Source organism: Stegodyphus dumicola, chromosome 3 (assembly GCF_044657685.1).
Source record: "Stegodyphus dumicola isolate Sdum_Otavi_A_Nest chromosome 3, ASM4465768v1".
NCBI lineage: Eukaryota > Metazoa > Arthropoda > Arachnida > Araneae > Eresidae > Stegodyphus > Stegodyphus dumicola.
The window spans coordinates 64405393-64413698 of NC_140770.1; the positions used below are offsets into that span (position 1 = coordinate 64405393).

At 30.9% G+C, this 8306-nt stretch overlaps 1 protein-coding gene across 3 annotated transcripts in view; it reads right to left on the minus strand.

Moving 5' to 3' along the window:
• LOC118190710 (plexin-B-like) overlaps positions 1 to 2351 on the minus strand; it is a 1029017-nt gene extending 1026666 nt beyond the window's left edge. For all 3 annotated transcript variants that reach the window (XM_085812956.1, XM_085812954.1, XM_085812955.1), the window contains exon 1: positions 1926 to 2351. The gene's annotated coding sequence lies outside the window, so the exon portion shown is untranslated. The remainder of the gene's footprint in view (positions 1 to 1925) is intronic.
• Positions 2352 to 8306: the final 5955 nt, after the last annotated feature.

The window sequence follows — 8306 nt, forward strand, 5'->3', positions numbered from 1 at the left end:
TACTGCTTTACCATCACAGGATGAATTTAATTTATACGTTACTCAAAATATTCAGTACAAAATTATAATATTAACAGATGGAAAATCTTAGCAAATGTAACTAAAAATATTTACTACATCTATCATAAATATTTTTCCTTTAAGCATGTAGTAGCGCACTTATTATTATACTGATTTTATTAATCGCTTTAAAGTTATAAAAATTATTTACATTAGCATTATAGATAATATAAATCAATCTTATAATTTTACATGCGTAATAGAAAAAACGTTATAGCCAATAAAATGATTTACTTCAAATTTGTTTTTCACAAATAAATTAAATGTAGCAGAAAATAATATTATGACAGCAACGAAAGGCTCTGAATAATATAGTTTAGAATAAACTGCAATGAAATAATCTTGCACTTTCAATTATTGAGAAATTTCTAATATACGAAGAAACTATAAAAACTGTACGCAAATTTGATTTTTTATCACATAAAATCCGTCAGTCAAAATAATGCAGTTACTTGTTTGTTAATCGTGCTATGAAACACTGATTACACAAAAATGTTTTAAAGCAACACACGCTAAATTGATCGCTAATATGAAATGTTTCTAGCAAACAGGAAAAATATTGTTAACTGAGAGACAGACAGCTACTACTGATGGATTAGCATTAAACCTGAAACCTAAAACTAGTTTTAGGACCATTAAATTTACAACATATTAACTAATTTAAAGTTTATTAAGGAAAAAAGACGTTTATACAGTACAGCTCTATTTTATTACGAATTAACTGACGAAACTTCAAAAATAAATGTAAAAATTTTTCAATGAAAGTAACTTATTTGCTCAAAAGTAGTTTAAAAAAAATTATAAATTTGTAGTTAAAGTACCTAAAATATTAAATGACGTTACGTCAGAGGAAAATTCAGAAATAAATGTCAAAATGTTTCGATGAAGGTAACAAATAAATTGCAGTTATTTAAACACATCTAATTTAAAGATATTTAAGAAATAATAGTTAAAGTACCCAAAATATTAATGGAAGTAATACCAAACTATACGGATACTTACATATAAGAAACAGAAATCACTATATGAAGTATAAGATGCTACTTCTTTTAAAGTATACATCATAAGAAATCTCTATAACATAAAACATTAATCTCGTCACTTAGTTGTTGTTCCTTCAAAATACTGTTTTTCTTCGCCTCCCGTGATAGCAATCAATAAATATTACAACAAAAATACTTGATAATAAATAACAAAAGAAAACAGCTGGCACATTCAAAAGTATCTAAAAGCATATCCAGCAGACATACACGGATGAAGTTCAGTCAGATCTTACAAAAGAAAACTCTCATCTTTGCTATTATAATTAATCTGCAGAATTCAATGAATGTAAGCAAGTTAAATTCATTTAGATAGAATGTATAAACGTAATTTACTCATTCATGTATGTCATCATTAAACCCATTAATTAAGGCAAATCTTGAGAGTAAGGGAATCTGTTTGAAAAACAACTGGTACGAAATAAACTTCTAATTACAGCAAAGTACTTAATATTATGTAATTCTGAGGAAATCTCACTCGGCAGCAGATAATAAGATACACTTTAATTCAAAAAGCTTTGCCAAACACATTAAATGCCTCATAAAAGATAGAAACATTTTTTTAACATCATCATCCTGAAATAAATGATTGTTGCGGCATCGCTCTTTTCAACGCAGCCAAGAAATGAAGTACCCTAACAAATTAGCTACTCCGAAACTAAAATGCCAGCATCTGTTATGAAGTTCTTAAGAGAACGCCAGCATCTCTGTGCAAGCGACAATTAAATGTCCGCAAAAGGGACCACGCAAATCCCAAAATTACAGCCATTAAACGTCAAACCGGTAATTAAAACATAAGCACATTACATAAATCATAACTCTTACCTTGACTTTTGACGTTATTAATGTTTCCAGTAGACAAATAGTGGCAGGAAAAAAAAACTTTCTGCCGATAGCGAAATCACAGCAATTGCTTTTCACGTATCAGAAGGAAAAAGTGAAAAAAGAATAAACATTTGTCAAAAGAGAAACTTTTTCTCCGTTCGTGTCTGCACGACAGTTGCGGTTATGATCCCGCTTTTTAATTCGGTTAATTATCCCAGCAGACAAATTTTGTCTGAAATTATTTCGCTGATAGCTGCAATTGAATAATTACTGCTTCATTCCACCAATGCGTCGAACAACAAAGTGACAACGCTTTTTGGATTTCGCAAAAGTTAAATGAAATGAGAAACTCAATTTCCAGAGAGTCATCAGATTTACGATCCGCTTTCCGCTCTTTCTGGAGAGCCACTGCCGGCGCAAAGAGCTCGCGAATCCATTCTATGCAATGATTCGCGTGGCGGCAAGAAGTGTTTCTCCGTTGCAAATTTGTCGCCAAGATCTATCCTGACCGTGGTTACCAGAAGTTTCGCAACGCTAAGTTTCGGTTACGCTGCAGTGAGCGGGCACCAGAAATTGATATATATCGCATTCGAAGGGGCATCAGACAAGCATTTCCCGGCGGATCTTACCGCCCAATGGAATTCAGGTTTCGTTTTGATTGAAATGACAATATTTTTCTGTCACAATATCTATATTGCTAAAACTTTCCGATAAAAATTCAGCTAAAGTAAATCCACATCGGGTCTTAAATTTAGATTTGGATCAAGTAAGTTCAACGCCTAGGTGCGAGATAATTTGAAATTAGTGAAGACTAACGCAAATAATTGTTATGTACTTTTGGCGCTCAGAATATCATGATCAGTTGCTCGAAATGCGTTCAAGTATTTTTTAATTACCTTGGCTTTATTTCAAAGCCATATTTAGGAAGAATTTCCCTAATTATTAGCTTTTTGTCTACACCTTGCTAAAACGATGAATCTATAAATTTGCTATTTCCAGGAAATTTTTGATACGTTCTTGGTTTTGTGAAAAATATAACTATGGTTGTTTCTACATAATTAATAATTTCAGATGAACTGCAGAAATAATGGGTATTCTTGTTTTATCGTAGCACAAACACAGGAAAATAATCCAAAATTTGCACTTAATTAATTGCAAGCAAATGGGAAAATATAATATAATACGAAATTAATAAATAAAAAAATAAAATAAAACTTGTTAAGTATGAACCCGAAGATAATTTATTACATACTACTTGCTCAGGTTTAAATAACCAGCCGAGGATAATGCATAAAAATGCGGATTTTCCCTCTCTACTGAGTTAATACCTGTTTTCCTACTCTGCCATGCTAATCCTAACACTTTTCCTTTCACTTCATTTCCTGACTAAAACCTTGGAAAAATACTCGCTTGTTGGTAAGCATTTCATTAATAGTGCTATTTCTATCTGTATTAGGACTACTTTAGTTCAGATCGAACGAAATGGGATTCTGCGGGGGTTATCGTCAACAATCCTACGCTCTATAGGAACATAATTTTTGAAATACCAACGAATAAAATAGCTAGTAAGTTGCTGCTAAATAACAATTATGGGGGGAGGTTGTTTAGTTAAAATTAAATATTGGCTTTTAAAGAAATATGTAAATATATTCAGCTATCATACCAAAATTAAACTGTGTTATATATGAATAAATACTACATTTTGATGTTAAGTTAAATTAAACAAAATATAAGCATAAGATAATTAATTTTTACATGCAAGTCCTGTAATTTGATATATGCACGACTACTTGAATTATCCCCTGGATTTATTAGATCGTGGCAAATCACACTATACTGGCCATTCTATTTATGGGAATGAATGACTTCGTGGAAAATTAGCTAAAAAGAGCTGATTCATATTCACGCTACACATGGGCCTTATAACGTCTATGTAGCTAACTTCTTCGATAGGATTTGAAAGCGGTATAAATTAGTACAAGTATTCAGCGATCTTACCCACTCAGCTTTATTGGCTCTGCATTTATCGAATTAATCAACAGCATATATATATGTATATGCACTTTAGTTATAAATATTAAAAATGGGGAAATGAACGTTAGGTTATTACTTCTGTATGAGGTCGAGGAAGATATGACAAAAATAGAAAAATACACATTAAAAAGCAAATATAAGAGCAAATAATTATAAAATATAAAAATCTTATGTGAGCACTACATGAATTCCTTTTACGGCTTATTAAATTATATACATTTTTTGCTGCGCTTGAGTTAAACTTCTTTCCTCGAATTATTCTAACTTAATTAACCGATCCCTCAAGGCAAGTTGAAAATGACAAAAAATTTACAAATTTTGAATTTAATACCCCAGACAGTTTTTGTCTTACAGGAGTAAAACTTCTTATAAATTTATTTTTTCATAACGAGTATAAATTTTTCAAGTATATACATGCAGGAACCAGGAGATCGAATTAAATGTTAGATTTTATTATTTGTCGCAAATTTATTTTGTTTTAAATTTTACAAAACATAAATATTTTCGTCATCTAAAACACTTTTCTAATTGGAAGTACATGATTACGACTAATGATTTAGCAAATAAAACCCGGCAAGGCGGTGGTGTTATATATATATATATGTTATCGTGAAAGACCGAAATTGGAGAATGTCGACTTTCACCGGAGAATGTCAACATTCACCAAATACGTCGGTGAAAGATCGAATATTTCTTTACATTCTTGTACATTTGGACCCTCACTGATGTATGACGATAATCACAGATATGCTCTGGTGTAGGTCGAAAAGAGAGGAGTATAAGTACATGCTGCCATTCCAAAAGGAAGCGTTCCACAAATAAGTGCAGTTGTAAAAGCAAGGGCCTTTTGTGCAATTCAAAGTGTCATAATAGTTTAAGTTGTTGCAATAAATAAGATTTGAATCATATAATTTGGTAAGTTTATAACTTCTATTATTTTTCTTTCTCATTTTGAATGTACTGTGTGTTTTAAGTTCTTATTCTGAGTCTCAAGTGCGTTTTTTCGCGAATGAATTACGGAGAAGGAAATCTAATATTCTTATATGTTCAACATTCACCATTAGTAAATGGTGAATGTCGACATTCACCGGTGTAAGTCAGAAATAAGAGTATTTGGAAAGTATTTCGGACATACACCAAGCGACTATGTGAATGTTGACATTCACCGGTGAAATTCGACATTCTCCAGATTTCGGTGTTTCGCCGTAAGATATATATATATATATATATATATATACACTTTTTCTACTGTCGATTGCAATAAAAAAGATGCACAACTAGATACTATAGGAATCCAATATACAAAATGTCTGCGTTCTACGGTTTCTAATCGGTTTTGAGTTATGCGTAACATACATACATACTTACGTACAGGTATCAAAAAAAAAAAAAAAAAAAAAAAAAAAAACCTTTTGAATCCATTTTAGAATCCGCTTTGAAACAAAGTGTCTTTTATTCTATCCGTACGTATAGATATCATGCAAAAAATAGCCCTAACTGATTTGGAAATGGTCAAAATGGATATTTCTTTTGAAATATGAATTCCTTTGAATTCGAATTTTTCGCGATTACAGTATTACTTTTAATTCATATAAAGAAGAAAAAATAATAGAAAAATGCATACAAAATATTAAAATCAAGAATACTTTTTAATTTGTGTTTTAACATGTCTAGCAGCCTTCTTTTGAGAGATTATTTGTTTTATTCTGTTCTATAAAATTCATATATCCTTATTAATCTTACAATTACATTTGCATTTCATCATCACTTTAATATTTTAAGATATCTTATAATAATGAATAATGTATTTCGGCTTCTTCCTTACCTACATTTTTAGCTATTTAGATAATCCATAATCACGCTGAGAAATAAGCAGCTTATCCAATAAGGTGTTTCCGTACATTATTACACACCATAAGAAGCAGATAATGCTGCATCTGTCAGTATAGTGGTTAGTGTTCCTGCTTATCATATTCTTGAGCTCAAATCCCACTTCCAGAAAAGTGGATGTTTGCGGGTGTGTATGGTTTGTGCGGCATGGCGGCACTTAAAATACAAGTAATCTGAAAATCTTCTAGAGTGGTTTGTCCAACGACAGACATATTGTTGCGCTCCTGCCCACTATAAAGCTTGTGGACTTCTGGGCTTCAGTCACGTTAGATAAGCCACAAAAAAAGTTGGAGAAAGTGATTGAAATTCTCAAAGTTCTGCTCACTTTAAGAAATTTCGAAATATATTCGAAAAAACTAGAATTATCGTACAATACAATTAAAAGAAAAAATATTTAGCACTCGGGTCTAGAAAAAAGCTTACAAACTTTTTAACCTTAATTGTAACAAACTCTTTCAAAGTAGGTTTATTTGTAACAAGCTCCCGTATGAAACCCGTATCGAATGAAACCCGTATTTCATACGATAACGATATCATGAAGTTTTTGAAACATAGAAAGAGAAATGGTAATCAAAAGGAGGTTACGAGTTGTTTTTTTAATTAGATTTATGCAAATAGGAAGGAAACCGATATAATATTTTCTCCAATGCAACTATATGCTTAGAACGCATGTTTCCTCCTTACTATGAAGATTAAATTTTACATTAATTTCATCATTAATCAGTGAAGAATGGTAATTTGGCTGACAAAAATCTTCCGCTCTTGGCAAAATTGATGAATTTGAAATAAGCCAAGAGTGAAAAACTAATTATGCCGGAAAACTTAATTCAAAAACAAATCTTAATTAAGTAGCAAAGATTTGCTTAGAAATTGAATTTCCTGTGTGTGAAGTATTATATAATATAATTAGAATATATTGTTTTAAAATGGGGCTTTAAATTTTATTATTTTATTTGTGATAAAGATAAATAATGTAATGTTGTAAATGGTATAAATTACGGAGAATATTCTAAAGTATTTTCATCATGTGCCTTATTTTAAAATAAGACTATTTTTGCACTTAGAAAAATCGTAATATAGTTATTTTATAAATTATTTAAGCATGAAAGACATGAAATTGCAAACTCATCCGAGTTTTACGACATCGAGTTTCATGAAAACCTTCCTTCCATAATATGTTAACATTTTTACGAAACGTTTTTACCTTAAAATTACTTATTAAAATACTGAAAACGTTCAGGCAGTTGTTAACTGTACGAAGAAATTGCTTTTTAATTTATTAAACAAGTGCGAATATGCGACTCTCGAATATGCGACGAATGTGATAACCGTTCCACCATGAAGCATACTGGAAAGAGGGAGAAAATATCTTATATATACTACGCTTTCTAAAAGGCGACCTGGGAGGAGGGGACCCAATCGCCAAGTCCTGATGGTGACGAATTATCGTTCACTGTCTTTAATTAAGTCGCCATTCTTGAGTGTTAGGTTATTTCTTATTTATTAAATAAAGAAATTTGTTGGTGGCCCCAAGGTGTCTTCCAAGTTTTGTTAAAAGATCAAAATTATGTAATAACAGTGAAAAATAATATTTCAGATTCTAAGCAACGATATTATCAATTAAAATCCACAGAATTCTAAATGGTAATTAGCAATCAAGGCAAATGATCATGCAAAGATCTCTAGAAATAAAAATACAAAAATTATTTAGCGGAAAATTCAGTAACGATATCCAAAATACAGAAAAGCAGCAAAAATTACAAGTATTAGCATTAAAAGTATTAAAATTAAAAAAATTCCAAAATGTGAATGTTAGAGAAGTTAAGAGGAAAAAAAATTAAACAGCGCATAATCAGCTGTCTCTATCTTTTCAACAGCTGCGTAACGGCTGTAGATAAATAATCTCAATTAAAAGTCAAAAATATAATTTCAACATCAGATAAAAATGTAGTAATCTTTTTGCTTGGTCGGTAAGATAAAGTAATTAAGTTATTTGTAACTTATATAGAAATTTTCTAGTTCTAAAAATAAATACGTGAATCGAGATTTAGAAAATAATGGGTCTGAAAAGTTTACCATGCTTTTTATGAGTTCGCATCATATGCTCCTGACTAAGGGCAATTATTTTTTGGAAAGTGGGAGAAGAACTTCTTACTGATTTACGTCCAACAACGATGACAGAAAAAATAACTTTTTTTTTAGGTTTTAAAAACTTTTTGTTGATATTTTTAGAAACAAGCTAAGTACACAAAGGAGGTAAATAAACTGTTCTAGTCGAGACGTGACTTAACGTTCAATTGATTATTTACTGTTGGAAAACTGTTGATCTCCAAGATAGAAAATCAGTCTGGGGCATGTGTTGGTTTTCATACGATAGAAGACAACGGTAGGTTTAATGTCTTTCTATGTTAGATCGAGCTTGGAAAAAACTTTCGGTCATTCCGACGAACTATTAGA